General features: G+C 38.4%; 1 protein-coding gene across 2 annotated transcripts in view; it reads left to right on the top strand.

Moving 5' to 3' along the window:
• Positions 1-16,046, top strand: part of LOC132379854 ((E3-independent) E2 ubiquitin-conjugating enzyme UBE2O) — a 186,588-nt gene that overhangs the window by 82,876 nt on the left and 87,666 nt on the right. The window lies entirely within an intron of this gene.

Below are 16,046 nucleotides of genomic sequence, written 5' to 3'. Positions count from 1 at the left end.
ATCATTTATTCCTTTACATCATTTACATCATTTAAATCTGACATGTATGAGACGCATGTTAAACAGGCCAGCAAGTCCACCACTGATAACATTAGTTGTGTTGACTGCGCAAAAACCCTTAATTTTAAATCCTTTGATTTGTCACCCCTCAGCTTTCTTTCCTCAGCAGAGTGGCTCAGTCTCTTGTCCTTTCCTGCAATACCGTTGGGTTCTTGGCACACATGGCTGGATGGCTTATAATAGGAAGGAGAGGCTGGTAGCTAAAAGATGTTTCTCCGAGTGACACAGGAAATAAGAACTAACTGGATAGTCACAGCATGCCCTTGATGGGCCAAAGAGCCATTATTTTTGCTGTATTAATTTTTCTAATCCTTGTCAAGAATTACCTCACACTCCTAACTTTAGTTAGGGGCATATCACAAAATGGTATGGCACAGGCCAACCAATATTCCATTAGTCCCATTTGCCTGTAATTTGGCCCATATTCTGTGGTCTTTTCCATCAAGTCTAGTCCCATTTCCCTACACTGGTCCCATATCCCTTGGACCATAAGACAGTAAGACACAGGGTAGAATGAGGCCATTTGGCCCATTGAGTCTTCTCTATGATTCAGTTATGGCTGATTCTTCTCCCCCCCCCCCCCACCCCATTCCCCAGCCTTCTCCCTATAAAGTTAGATACCATGTCCAATCAATAACCCATCAATCTCTGCCTTAAATATACCCAAAGACCTGGCCTCCATAGCTGCCTGTGGTCACTTGTTCCACAAATTCACCACCCTCTGGCTAAAGAAATTTCTCTGCATCTCGGTTTTAAATGGACTCCCCTCTATTGTGAGGCTGTGCCCTCTTGTCCTAGACTCCCCCACCATGAGAAACATTCTTTCCAAGTCTGTGCTGTCTAGGCCTTTCAGCGTTTGAAAGGTTTCAGTGAGAATTCCACCCCCCCCCCCCCCATCCTTCTAAATTCCACCGGGTACAGACCCAGAGACATCAAACGTTTCTCACGTGATAATCCTTTCATTCCTTGAATCATCCTTGTGAGCCTCTTCTGGACCCTCTCCAATGCCAGTACATCTTTTCTGAGATAAGGTGCTCCAAACTTCACAGTACTCAAGGCGAGGTCTCACCAGTCTCTTATAAAGCTTCAGCATCACATCCCTGCTCTTGTATTCAAGACCTCTTGAGATGAAGGCTAACATTGCATTTGCTGTCCTCACCAACCTGTCAAACCTGCAACTGCTGCAATTTGCTGTCAACCTGCAAATTAACCTTTAGGGTGTTCTGCACAAGGACTCCCAAGACCCTTTGCATTCCAGATCTTTTTGGATTTTCTCCCCATTTAGAAAATAGTCTGCACATTTATTTCTACTACCAAAGTACATGACATGCATTTTCCACTGTTGTATTTATTTAGTTTGCCTCTTTCTTGAATTTTCTCCTAATCTAAGTCCTGCAGCCTACCTGTTTCCTCAATACTACCTGCCCCTTCACCAATCTTCATACCATCTGCAAACTTAGCAACAAAGCCATTTATTCCATCATCCAAATCATTGACGTACAGCATAAAAAGAAGCGGTCCCGACACAGACTCCTGCAGAACACCACTAGTCACTGGTAGCCAACCAGAAAAGGATCTTTTTATTCCCACTCACTGCCTCCTACCAATCAGTCAATGCTCTAACCATGTTAACTTTCCTGTAATACCATGGGCTCTTAACTTGGTAAGCAGCCTAGTGGCACCTTGCCAAGGTGGCCTTTGGAAAGTCCAAATATGCAACATCCACTGCATCCCCTTTATCTATCCTACTTGTAATCTCCTCAAAGAATTCCAACAGATTCATCAGGCAAGATTTTCCCTTAAGGAAACCATGCTGACTTGATCCTGTGTCACCAAGTACTCCATAACTTCAGTATTAACAATTGACTCCAACATCTTCCCAACCTCTGTGGTCAGGCTAACTGGTCTATAATTTCCTTTCTGCTGCTTTCCTCCTTTCTTAAAGAGTGGAGTGACATTTGCTATTTTCCAGTCCTCTGGCACCATGCCAGAGTCCAGTGATTTTTGAAAGATCATTGTTAATGCTTCCACAATCTCTACCGCAACCTCTTTCAGAACCGTAGGGTGCAGTTCATCTGGTCCAGGAGACATATGTACCCTTGAGACTTTCCGCTTTTTGAGCACTTTCTCCCTTGTAACAGTAACTGCACTCAGTTTTCTTCCTTCACACACTACAACATCTGGCACACTGCTAGTGTCTTCCACAGTAAAGACTTCAAAATATTTAATTCATCTGCCATTTCCTTGTACCCTGTTATTACTTTTCTGGCCTTTTTTAGCAGTCCTACATCCACTCTCATCTCTATTATTTTACATGCTTGGAAAAGTTTTTACTATCCACTTTGATATTGTTTGTGAGCTTGCTTTCATATTTCATCTTTTCCCTTATGATTCTTTTAGTTTCTCTCTGTAGGCTTTTAAAAGCTTCCTAATCCTCTATCTTCCCATTAATTTTTGCTTTGTTGTATGCTCCCTCTTGTTGTTACATCAGCTTTGACTTTCCTGGTCAGCCGTGGTTGTACTGCTTTGCCATTTGAGTGTTTCTTCTAACTTGGAATACATCTTCCAATTTACTTTGGCCAACTCCTCTCTCATACCACTGTAATTTCTTTTACTCCACTGAGATACTGCTACATCAGACTTTACTTTCTCCATATCTGATTTTGAGTTGAACTCCATCATATTGTGATCACTGTTGCCTAAGGGCAGTTTTACCTTAAGCTCCCTAATGGCTTCCAGTTCATTACATAACAGCCAATCCAGTATAGCTGATCCCCCTAGTAGGCTTAATTTTCAGGCTCCTTTAAAAAGCCATCTTGTAGGCATTCAACAAACTCTCTCTCTTGAGATCCATTACCAATCTGATTTTCCCAATCAACCTGCATGTTAAAATCTCCCACGACTATCATAACATTGCCCTTTTGACACGTCTTTTCGGTTAATCAGGATCCTTTTACTCTTGCAGTTTCTTAACTCAACCCACAAGGATTCAACATCTTCCCATCCTATGTCACATCATTCTACTAATTTGATGTCATTCTTTACCAGGCAAGCCATACCAACACCCTCTGCCTACTTTCCTATCCAACATGTAACCTTGGACATTCACTCCCAACTACAACCATCCGTTGGTCTTTTCTATCCCTGTAATTCAATTAACATTTAAATGTTATTCATGTAACTGCTTTAACCATTTCCTCTGATGCTCATTTCATATACCAAGTACCAAAACATGCACGCTATTAAGTATGTATGGTGTGCTGAATAGAATTTTAAAATTAGACTGCATCACATGTTGTTGCCCCTTGTTTTAAGTTCAGTTATATTTCTTGTATGTTCTAAACTTGCCCAATTAGTCCGCGCAACAAAATGCCTTCTTGAGCTAGTCGTTTTTCTGTGTTTAGCCCCTGTCCCTCTAAAAACCCTTTTGTATTTTAGTTCCACTTCCCATTCCAATATGTCCATCTATGGCCTCCTCCACTGATGATGAGGTCACAGTTAAGATGGAAGAGCAACACCTTGTATTCCATTTGAATAGCATCCAACCTGGTGGCATGAACATTGATTTCTCAAACTTCCTGTAATGCTGCCCACCCTCCTCACTGTTTCCTATCCCCTTTTCCCTCTCTCACCTGATCTCTTTTGCCCACTCATCACCTCCCTCTGGTTCTCCTCTCACCTTTTTCTTTCTTCCATGGCCTTCTCTTACTTTCATCAATCAACTTCTCAGCTATTTACTTCATTCCTCCCCCTCCAGGTTTCACCTATCACCTGGTGTTTCTCTCTCTCTCTCTCCATTCCCCTCTTAAATCTACTTCTTAGCTTTTCTTCTCCAGCCCTGCTGAAGGGTTTTGGCTCAAAATGTCGACTTTTTTTTTTCCATAGATGCTGCCTGGCCTGCTGAGTTCCTCCAGCATTTTGTGTGTTTGTTTCTCAGATTTCCAGCATCTGCAGATTTTTCCTTGTTTGTGATTTTAAACTCTTCTGGTTTTGTTTTATGTATAGACCTTCAATAGTAACAGGGACATCAAGGAGCAGGTACGGAGGCATATGCTGGAACGATGCAATAATAGGGCTGTTGTAATGGGAGATTTTAACTTCACTAATATTGACTGGCATCTCCTTCGAGCAAGGGGTTTAGATGGGGTGGAGTTTGTTTTGTTAGGTGCGTTCAAGAAGGTTTTCTGACGCAATATGTAGATAAACCAGGCTTGATCTGATATTGATCTGAACCTGGTCAGGTATCAGATCTCTTGGCAGGAGAGCATTTTGGAGGTGGTGATCACAACTCTATCTCCTTTGCCTGAGTGCTGGAGAGGGATAGGAGCAGACAAATTGGGAAATCATTTAATTGGGGTAGGAGGAAATACCTATTAGGCAGGAAATTGAGAGCAGATGTTCTCAGGGAAATGCACAGCAGAAATATGGCAAATGTTCAGGGAACATTTGCATGGCATTCTGCAAAGGTATGTTCCATTGAAGCAGGGAAAGAATGGTAGGGTGAAAGAAGCATAGTGTACAAAGGATGTAAAAAATCTAATTAAGTAGAAAAGAAAAGCTTACAAAAGGTTCAAGAAACAACAACACACACAAAATGCTGGTGGAACACAGCAGGCCAGGCAGCATCTATAGGGAGAAGCGCTGTCGATGTTTCAGGCCGAGACGCTAGGTACTGACAGAGTTCTAGAAAAATAAAAGATTGCCAGGCAGGAGCTTAAGAATGAAATTAGGAGAGCTATAAGGGCCCATGAGAAGGCCTTTGGGAGCAGGGTTACGGAAAACCCCAAGGCGTTCCACAAGAATGTGGAGCAAGAAGATGTGAACCATGTGAGTGAGAATAGGGCCAATTAGGTGCAATTTTGGAGAAGTGTGCATGGAGGACATTGGGAAGAAGAGGACATTGGGAAGAAGAGGAACGACATTCTGCAGCGGGACTTCAGAGAACTCAGAAGAAGGCTGAAAAGCAGAACTTCCAGGGTGGTTATCTCTGGTTTGCTTCCAGTTCCTCGTGCTGGAGGGGGCAGGAACAGAGAGATAATGGATCTGAATGTGTGGCTGAGGAACTGGTGCAGGAAGCAAGGATTTACATTCTTGGACCACTGGGATCTGTTTTGGGGTAGGGATGAATTGTACAAAAGGGACGGGTTGCACCTTATTAGGCGGGGGACCAGCATTCTGGCAGACAGGTTTGCCACTGCAACACGGATCTGTTTAAACTAAGTAGTGGGGGGGAGGGGATGAACTGGAAATATAAGGATGGAGTTAAAGGGAAAGTGAAAATAAGAGAAGTTAAAAAGGACAACAGAATCAATGGAGTAGAAAGCTCAAGAAGAGATCATACAGTATGGCCAAGTAAAATAGGAATTGATATGAAAGGAGAGGGGAGTAACAAATTAAAAGTATTATATATGAATGCACGAAGTATAAGGAATAAAGTAGATGAGCTTGAGGCTCAGTTGGAAATTGGCAAGTACGATGTTGTGGGAATAACAGAGACATGGCTTCAAGCGGACAGGGCCTAGGAAATGAATATTCAAGGATATACAGTATAACATAGCAAAGATGAGCGGGAAACCGGAAGACTGGGAAGCTTTTAAAGAGCAACAGAAGATAACAAAAAAGGCAATACGCCAAGAAAAAATGAGGTACGAAGGTAAACTAGCCAAGGATATAAAGGAGGATAGTAATAGCTTCTTTAGGTATGTGAATAGCAAAAAAAAAATAGTTAAGACCAAAATTGGGCCATTGAAGACAGAAACGGGTGAATTTATTATGGGGAACAAGGAAATGACAGACGAGTTGAACAGGTACTTTGGATCTGTCTTCACTAGGGAAGACACAAACAACCTCCCAGATGTCATAGTGGCCAAAGGAACTAGGGTAAAGGATGAACTGAAGGAAATTTATATTAGGCAAGAAACGGTGTTGGATAGACTGTCTGAAGGCTGATAAGTCCCCGGGACCTGATGGTCTGCATCCCAGAGTACTTAAAGAGGTGGCTCTAGAAATCATGGACGCATTGGTAATCATTTTCCAATGTTCTATAGATTCAGGAACAGTTCCTGCTGATTGGAGGGTGGCTAATGTTGTCCCACTTTTCAAGAAAGGAGGGAGAGAGTAAACAGGGAATTATAGACCCGTTAGCCTGACATCAGTGATGGGAAAGATGCTGGAGTCAATTATAAAAGAGGAAATTGTGACACATTTGGATAGCAGTAGAAGGATCAGTCCAAGTCAGCATGGATTTATGAAAGGAAAATCATGCTTGACTAATCTTCTGGAGTTTTTTGAGGATGTAACTTTGAAAATGGACAAGGGAGAGCCAGTGGATGTAGTGTACCTGGATTTCCAGAAAGCTTTTGATAAAGTCCCACATAGGAGATTAGTGGGCAAAATTAGGGCACATGGTATTGAGGGCAGAGTACTGACATGGATTGAAAATTGGCTGACTGACAGGAAACAAAGAGTATCAATTAACAGGTCCCTTTCGGAATGGCAGGCTGTGACCAGTGGGGTACCGCAAGGTTCGGTGCTGGGACCGCAGCTGTTTACAATATACACTAATGATGTAGATGAAGGGATTAAAAGTAACATTAGCAAATTTGCCAATGACACTAAGCTGGGCAGCAGTGTGAAATGTCAGGAAGATGTTATGAGAATGTAGGGTGACTTGGACAGGTTGGGTGAGTGAGCAAATGTATGGCAGATGCAGTTTAATGTGGATACATGTGAGGTTATCCACTTCAGTGGCAAGAACAGGAAGGCAGATTACTATCTAAATGGAGTCAAGTTAGGAAAAGGGGAAGTACAACGAGATCTAGGTGTTCTTGTACATCAGTCAACGAAAGCAAGCATGCAGGTACAGCAGGCAGTGAAGAAAGCTAATGGCATGCTGGCCTTTATAACAAGAGGACAAGAGGAATTGAGTATAGGAGTAAAGAGGTCCTTCTGCAGCTGTACAGGGCCCTGGTGAGACCCCACCTGGAGTATTGTGTGCAGTTTTGGTCTCCAAGTTTGAGGAAGGACATTCTTGCTATTGAGGGAGTGCAGCGTAGGTTCACAAGGTTAATTCCCGGAATGGCAGGACTGTCATATGTTGAAAGATTGGAGCGACTGAGCTTGTATACACTGGAATTTAGAAGGATGAGAGAGGATTTGATTGAAACATATAAGATTATTAAGGGATTGGACACGCTGGAGGCAGGAAGCATGTTCTTGCTGATGGGTGAGTCCAGAACTAGAGGCCACAGTTTAAGAATAAGGGGTAGGCCATTTAGAACAGAGATGCGGAAAAACTTTTTCACCCAGAGAGTGGTGGATATGTGGAATGCTCTGCCCCAGAAGGCAGTGAAGGCCAAGTCTCTGGATGCATTCAAGAGAGAATTAGATATAGATAGCGAGGTCAAGGGATATAGGGAGAGGGCAGGAACGGGGTACTGATTGTGTACGATCAGCCATGATCACAGTGAATGGCGGTGCTGGCTAGAAGGAATGAATGGCTTACTCCTGCACCTACTGTCTATTGTCTATTGACTGAAATGCTTGAGTGCATAGACATTAATAAGGAGGATATGTTAGAGCTTTTGAAAAGCATTAAGTTAAGTAGGTCGCTGGGACTAGACGAGATATACTCCAGACTACTGTGGAAAGTGAGGGAGAAGATTGCTGAGTCTCTGGCAATGATGTTTGCATCATCAATAGGGTCGGGAGAATTACCAGAGGATTGGAGGGTTGCATTTGTTGTTCCCTTGTTCAAGTAAAGGAGGAGAGATAACCCAGGAAATTATAGACCAGTGAGTCAGTTCAGTGGTGGGCAGGTTGTTGGAGAAGATCCTGAGAGGCAGGATTTATGAGCATTTGGAGATACATAACCTGATTAGGTATAGTCAGCATGGCTTTGTTAAGGGCAGGTCATGCCTTTCAACCGTGATTGAATTCTTTGTGGATGTCGTGTATATGGATTTCAATAAGGATTTTGATGAGGTTCCCCGTGCAAGGCTCATTCAGAAAGTAATGAGGCATGGGATCCAAGGAGACCTTGCTTTGTGGATCCAGAATTGGCTTGCCCACAGAAGGCAAAGGGTGGTTGCAAATGGTTTTTATTCTGCGTGGCAGTTGATGACCAGTGGTGTTCCACAGGGAACTGTTCTGGAGCCCCCTGCTCTGTGATTTTTATAAATGAGCTAGATGAAATAAAAAGGCGGGTTGCTAAGTTTGCTGATGACACAAAGGTTGCCAGAGGTTGTAGATGGTTTGGAATGTTGTCAGAGGTTACAGTGGGATATCGATAAGATGCAGAATTAGGTTGAGAAGTGGCAGGTGGAGTTCAACAGAGATGAGTGTAAAGTGGTTCATTTTGGTAAGTCAAATTTGAAAACAATATAGTATTAATGGTAAGACTCTTGGCATTGTGGAAGATCAGGGAGATCTTGGGGTCTGTTTCCATTGAACACAAAGCTGCTGTGCAGATTGACCATGTTGTTAAGAAGATGTATGCTGTGTGGGCATTCATCAACCATGGCTTTGAATTCAGGAGCCGTGTGGTAATGTTACAGCTATATAAAACTTTGATCAGACCCCACGGAGTACTGTGTTCAGTTGTGATCACCTCACTACAGGAAGGATGTGAATACTATAGAAAGAATGCAGAGGGGATTTATAAGGATGTTACCTGGATTGGAGAGTGTGCCTTATGAGGATAGGTTGAATGAGCTTGGCCTTTTCTCCTTGGGAGTGACGAAGGTTGAGAGGTGACCTGATGGAGGTGTATAAGATGATGAGAGGCACTAATTGTGTGGATAGCCAGAGGCTTTTTTCCCAGGGCTGAAATGGCTAACACAAGGAGGCATAATTTTAACATCCTTAGAAGTAGGTACAGAGGGCATGTTGGATAAGTTTTTCATACAGTAGTTGTGTGTGGAATGCACTGCTGGTGATGGTGGAGGTAGGAACATTAGGATCTTTTAAGAGACTCTTAGGAAAAAAAGAGGGGGGGACGTCACGTGATGACGTAGGATCGAAACACTGGAACCCAGCTCTCCCATAAAAAATCAATAAACTAATGTTTAAGTGAAGAAAAGTTATTCAATACTTTCTAAAAGTTACTTATAAACTACTCCGGATTGTTTCAAGTTATGCCTCACAAACAGAAGATGAAGAAAATTACTACCGTGAAGACCACGCAAGTTGGAACAGAATCAAGGCCCACTTCTGCCAAAGAACCGCGGGCTCAGGTGCATTTCACCTCCGGCGATACGGAGCGGGAAGTTGCGGCAACATTGATCAACCCAGGGGAGGAAGACCAACGAGAGCAACCAGAACTACAAATCCCAGTTGCGACTGAAAGTGAAAGTGAATCTGAGGGAGAGTCAGATTCTCTGGAAAAATCAGACGAAGATAGAGGTAAAAGTTTTTCTGGAAATATAGAAAAGACTTTGATGCAAATAATGCGTAAATTAGGCGCATTAAAAGTAATCAAAAGAAAAATGACAAATATGGAAATTATGTTTGATAAAATGACAAAAAGACAGGAAAAAATGGAAAAGAGAATTATAGATTTGGAAACTACAACGGAAGACATAGTTGAAAGAATGAATAAAATGGAAAATGATACTACTGCCTGGACATCAGAAAGAAAACTATTTATGGAAAAAAATTGATAAGCTTGAAAATTTTAGTAGACGAAACAATGTTAAAATTGTTGGACTTAAAGAAGATATAGAAGGAGAAGACCCAATAAATTTTTTTCAAAAATGGATACCTGAAAAATTGGAAATGGAAGGAGAAACTAATTGAGATTGAAAGGGCTCAGAGAGCCTTAAGGTCAAGACCTCAAGCTGATCAAAATCCACGATCAATCTTGATAAAATGCTTAAGATACCAAGATAAAGAAAAGATCCTGAAGGCGGCTGCCCAATGTGCCAAAAAGAAAAACAGGCCATTGATGATAGCAGGGAAGGCAGTTCTTTTTTATCCTGATATAAGTTATAACCTTTTGAAGAGAAAGAAGGAATTTAACCCAGCGAGAAAGGTCTTATGGGAAAAGGGTTATAAATTTATAATGCGTCATCCAGCAACACTGATAATTTTTTTGGAGGAGGGAAAAAGAAGATTTTTTACCGATTATTGAGAAGCGGAGGAGTTCGCACAAAAACTTCTGTTTATTCGCTAATTACACATAGAGACTTCCAAGCGTAATGGATTAAAGATGAAGATAGAGACAGTGAACGGAAGTGATGGACATTTAAGGATGATACAGGGGAGAAAAGCAAAATTTCAGAAATACTAATTGAGAATAGTATTTTTTTCTTATATATATACTTTTTTATGTTGCGGGGGGCTGGGGAGCTTTGGATCGGTTACTGCAGGATTCACGTCTGTAATCATGGCGATCGCCATGACCCATACAACAAAGGGGGGTAATGTTGTGTTCTTTTTTTTTCACAACATTAGTAGGGGGGTATTTTGTTTTTTTTTTCTTTATACTCTATTTTTCTGCCTGGATGATCGGTGGGGACACACATAGCAACATGGAGAATTTTTAAAAGATTTCCCAAGATACCACGAAAGTTGAAAGATTAGGTATTATTATAGAATGGAGTAAAATAATTAAAATAATGACTAATTTACTGAATTTTTTAAGTTTTAATGTTAATGGGCTTAATGGACCGGTAAAAAGAAAAAGAATTTTAACATACATTAAAAAAATGAAAAAGGATATAGTTTTTTTTTACAAGAAACACATTTAACAGACATAGAACATCAGAAATTAAAAAGAGACTGGGTTGGAAATGTTATTGCAGCTTCATTTAATTCAAAGGTGAAAGGAGTTGCAATTTTGGTTGATAAAAATTTACCAATTAAAATACAAAATATATTAATTGATTCGGTGGGGAGATATGTAATTATTCATTGTCAAATTTTTTCAGAACTATGGACTCCTATGAGTATTTATGCACCAAATGAAAATGATGTAACATTTATACAAGAGGTATTTTTGAATTTGGCTAACGCACATGACAAAATATTAATAAGTGGAGATTTTAACTTTTGTCCAGATCCAGTTTTAGATAGATCAACAAAGGTTGTCACAAAATCAAAAGTAGTAAAATTAACTCTATCATTGATGAAAGACTTAAACTTGATTGATATATGGAGAAGAATTAATCCAAAAGAAAGAGATTATTCATTTTATTCAAATAGACATAAAACATATTCAAGGATAGATTTTTTCCTATTATCAACGAATATTCAAGATAGTGAAAAATGTGGAATATAAAGCGAGAATATTGTCAGATCATTCTCCTTTGACGATGATAATGACAGATAAAGAGGAATCAATTTATAGATGGAGATTTAATTCAATATTACTAAAATGTCAAGATTTTTGTGATTTCATGAAAAAGCAGATTCAATTCTTTTTAGATACAAATTCACATTCAGTTGATGATAAATTCATATTGTGGGAAGCAATGAAGGCATATTTGAGAGGTCAGATAATGTTATACTTTAAAATTAAGAAGGAATATATGATAGAAATAGATCAATTGAAAAAGAGATTACAAAATTAGAAAAAGAATCTCAAAGAAATATGACAGACGAAAAATGAAGACAACTTATTAATAATAAGTTACAATATAATACACTTCAGACATATCGAACAGAAAAAGCAATTATGAGAACTAAACAGAGATATTATGAACTAGGTGAAAGATCACATAAGGTCCTTGCATGGCAGTTAAAAACAGACTAGACTTCTAAAACAATAAATGCAATTCGAACAAGAGTAAATAAAATTACTTATAAACCTTTAGAAATTAATGAAACTTTTAAGAATTTTTATTCTGAGTTGTATGAATCAGAATCACAAAATGATAATGTCAAGATAGAAAGGTTTTTATCACAAATAACTCGTCCAAAATTAAATACGGATGAACAGAAGGGATTAGATATGCCTTTTACACTGAAAGAAGGCGAAGAAGCCCTACGATCACTTCAAAGTAATAAATCTCCAGGAGAAGATCGTTTTCCGCCTGAATTTTATAAAAAGTTTAAAGATTTATTAATTCCTTCTTTTATGGAGTTAATACATCAAGCGGAAAGAACGCATAAACTTCCAGAATCTTTTTCGACAGCTATTTTAATAGTATTGCCAAAAAAAGATAGAGATCTTTTAAAGCCAGCATCATATAGACCTATTTCTTTATTAAATACTGATTATAAAATAATAGCAAAAATCTTATCTAACAGATTATCTAAATACTTACCAAAATTAGTACATATGGATCAAACAGGATTTATTAAAAATAGACAATCGGCAGATAATGTAACTTGGTTATTTAGTATAATTCATTTGGCCCAAAAGAGGGAGGAAATGAGTGTGGCAGTTGTTTTAGATGCAGAAAAAGCATTTGATAGATTGGAATGGGATTTTTTATTTAAAGTATTGGAAAAATATGGATTAGAAGTATCTTTTATAAAATGGATTAAAGCCTTAAAATACTAATCCCAAAGCTAAAGAAGTGACAAATGGTCAAATTTCAACACCATTTCAGTTAACAAGGTCAACTATGCAAGGTTGTCCATTATCACCTGCTTTATTCGTGTTGGCGATAGAACCATTAGCTGAATTAATTAGAATGGACCCAGATATTAAGGGTTTTAGAGTTAATCAGGAAGAATACAAGATTAACTTAGTTGCTGATGATGTTCTGCTTTATTTAACAAACCCATTGCACTTGTTGCGTAAATTATCCTATAGATTAGAAGAATATGGGAAAATATCAGGTTATAAAATAAATTGGGATAAAAGTAAAATTTTACCTCTTACTAAAGGAGATTATAGTCAATGTAGATTAATAACTCAATTTAGATGGCCAGCAAATGGTATAAAATATTTAGGTATAAGAGTCGATAATGATATAAAGAACTTATATAAATTAAATTACTTACCATTACTGAAAAAAATTCAAGACCTTGATAAATGGATGGTATTACCAATAACATTACTAGGTAGAGTAAATACCATAAAAATGAATATATTCCCTAGACTATACTTATTTCAATCACTACCAATACAACTACCCCAGAAGTTTTTTCAAGAGTTAAACAAATATGTGAGGAAGTTTCTTTGGAAAGGTAAGATGTCAAGAATATCGTTGGAAAAATTGACATGGAAATTTGATCTAGGAGGGTTACAACTTCCAAATTTTAAGAATTATTATAAAGCAAATCAACTTGGATTTATTGCATCTTTCTTTGAGAAAGATAGACCGGCATGGATTAGAATAGAACTAGATAAAATAGGAGAAAATACACCAGAAGATTTTAAATATAAATGGGAATCTAGATGGATACGGGAAAAGAAAGAATCTCCTATATTAAAACATTTGATTGACTTATGGAATAAGATAAATGTTGATGATGAGACAAAGAAATCTTTATTAGCAAAGAGATCTTTAATTCAAAATAGACTTATTCCTTTTACAATGGATAATCAACTTTTATATAATTGGTTTCAAAAAGGGATTAGATATATAGGAGATTGTTTTGAAGGAGGTATATTCATGTCATCTGATCAATTAAAGAATAAATATAAAGTATCAAACAACACTCTTTTTTGTTACTTCCAACTAAGGGCTTACTTAAGAGAAAAATTAGGTCAAACAATGTTATTGCCGAAATCTAATGAAATAGAAACTTTAATTCAAAAAGGAAAGATTTAAAAATTTATCTCTTGTATGTATAACTTGATTCAAAAACAGGCAATTAAACAAGGAGTCCATAAGTCAAGACAAAAATGGGAAAGTGACTTGAATATTAAAATTGAAGAAACAAATTGGTCAAGACTATGTCTTAATAGTATGACAAATACAATAAATGTCCGGTTAAGATTAGTGCAATATAATTTTTTACATCAAATACATATTACACCACAAAAAATAAATAAATTAAACCCAAATATATCCGATCAGTGTTTCTGATGTAACCAAGAAATTGGTACTTTTTTACATTCTACTTGGTCTTGTTCTAAAATTCAACCTTTTTGGACAAATTTAAGAGTTTTATTGGAACACAACTTCCACATAATCCAATATTATTTTTACTAGGCGATATTGAAGGGGTAAAACCGAAACCCAAATTGAATAAATATCAGAAAGAATTTATAAAAATTGCACTGGCAGTAGCCAAAAAGGCTATTGCATTTGCTTGGAAATCAGATACATACTTAAGTATAGATCATTGGAAGAAGGAAATTTATGGCTGTATTCCACTTGAAAAAATTACTTATAATTTAAGAGATAAATATGAAACATTTTTGAAAATTTGGCGCCCTTATTTACAAAAGACAGGATTAAATATATAGGTGCTCCGAAGATGAAATAATTGGTTATTTGGGGAAAGAAATAAATATATATACTAAAGTTATTACGAACTCCATGGAGCATGTGGGGATCTTCCGATATCCAGGCACTCTTTCTTTTTTGTTCCCTTTTTTTTCTATAGGGATGTTAGGGAGGAGGGGGGGAAGGGTATATATATTTTTTTCATATATTTTATTTCTGTAATTATTTGAAAACAATAAAAAAAAGTTTTTTAATTTTTTTTTTAGAAAAGGAAAAAAAGAGGGCTATGTGGTAGGGAAATTGGGGCTGAGAGAAAAATTGGATCAGCTGTGATGAAATGATGAAGCAGACTCAATTGGCCAAATAAATTAATACTGCTCATATCTTAGTCTTATGGTATTGTGATCATAACTGCGCACATTGCTACAGCTGCAGTTCTACCAATATCTTGTCCAGCTGTAATATGATACTCTGTCTCTTGTACTCAGTGCTTGTAGGAAGTAAATCAATAGACAAGTTTTGTTGTAGAAGTGCATTTCTGGCCCCAACCAGACTGCTTTATATTCGTTGTTATAAAACGTGCTAATTAGTAAAAGCTTTCAACTATTTCAGAACCTTTTCCCTTGTATATTCATTGTGACCAATACTTTGGCAGATGTTGGTAATACATTTTATGTATTTTTGTATGAATACTCCAAAAAAACTACAATTTGACTCTACTTGGAAATTGTGATTGTGGAATTGTAGTGGGGTGGAGCTGATGCATCTCTGCATGGTCTTGTAGGTTTGGCACACATCTTAAAGAAGCCTCTGGTAGGGAGGTTAGGAGATTTTCTACAAGTATGTAAAGAGCAAGAGGATAAGGTGTGAGAGAATAGGACCAATCAAGTGTGACAGTGGGAAAATGTGTATGGAATCAGAGGAGATAGCAGGGATACTTAATACTTTGCTTCAGTATTCACTATGGAAAGGATCGTGGTGATTGTAGGGATGACTTACAGCGGATTGAAAAGATTGAGCATATAGACATTAAGAAAGAGGATGTGCTGGAGCTTTTGGAAAGCATTAAGTTGGATAAGTCTCTGGGACCGGACGAGATGTACCCCAGGCTACTGTGGGAGGTGAGGGAGAACATTGCTGAGCCTCTGGCAATGATCTTTGCATTATCAATGGGAACATGGGAGGTTCCAGAGGATTGGGGGGGTACAGATGTTGTTCTCTTGTTCAAGAAAGAGAGTAGAGATAGCCTTACTTTAGTGGTTGGTAAGTTGATGGAAAAGATCCTGAGAGGCAGTACTTATGAACATTTGGAGAGGCAACATATGATTAGGAATAGTCAGCATGGTTTTGTCAAAGGCAAGTCATGCCTTTTGAAGGGTCCTGACGAAGGGTCTCGGCCCGAAATGTCGACTGTACTTGTTCCTATAGATGCTGCCTGGCCTGCTGCGTTCCACCAGCATTTTGTGTGTGTCATGCCTTACGAGCCTGATTGAATTTTTTGATGAAGATAGAGCAGTAGATATAGTGTATATGGATTTCAACAAGGCATTTGATAAGGTAGCCCATGCAAGGCTTATTGAGAAAGTAAGGAAGCATGGAATCCAAGGGGACATTGCTTCGGGATCTAGAACTGGCTTGCCC

This window comes from Hypanus sabinus, chromosome 23 (assembly GCF_030144855.1).
Source record: "Hypanus sabinus isolate sHypSab1 chromosome 23, sHypSab1.hap1, whole genome shotgun sequence".
NCBI lineage: Eukaryota > Metazoa > Chordata > Chondrichthyes > Myliobatiformes > Dasyatidae > Hypanus > Hypanus sabinus.
Note: the sequence above shows the minus strand (reverse complement) of the source record. Positions and strands in the feature narration are given on the sequence as shown.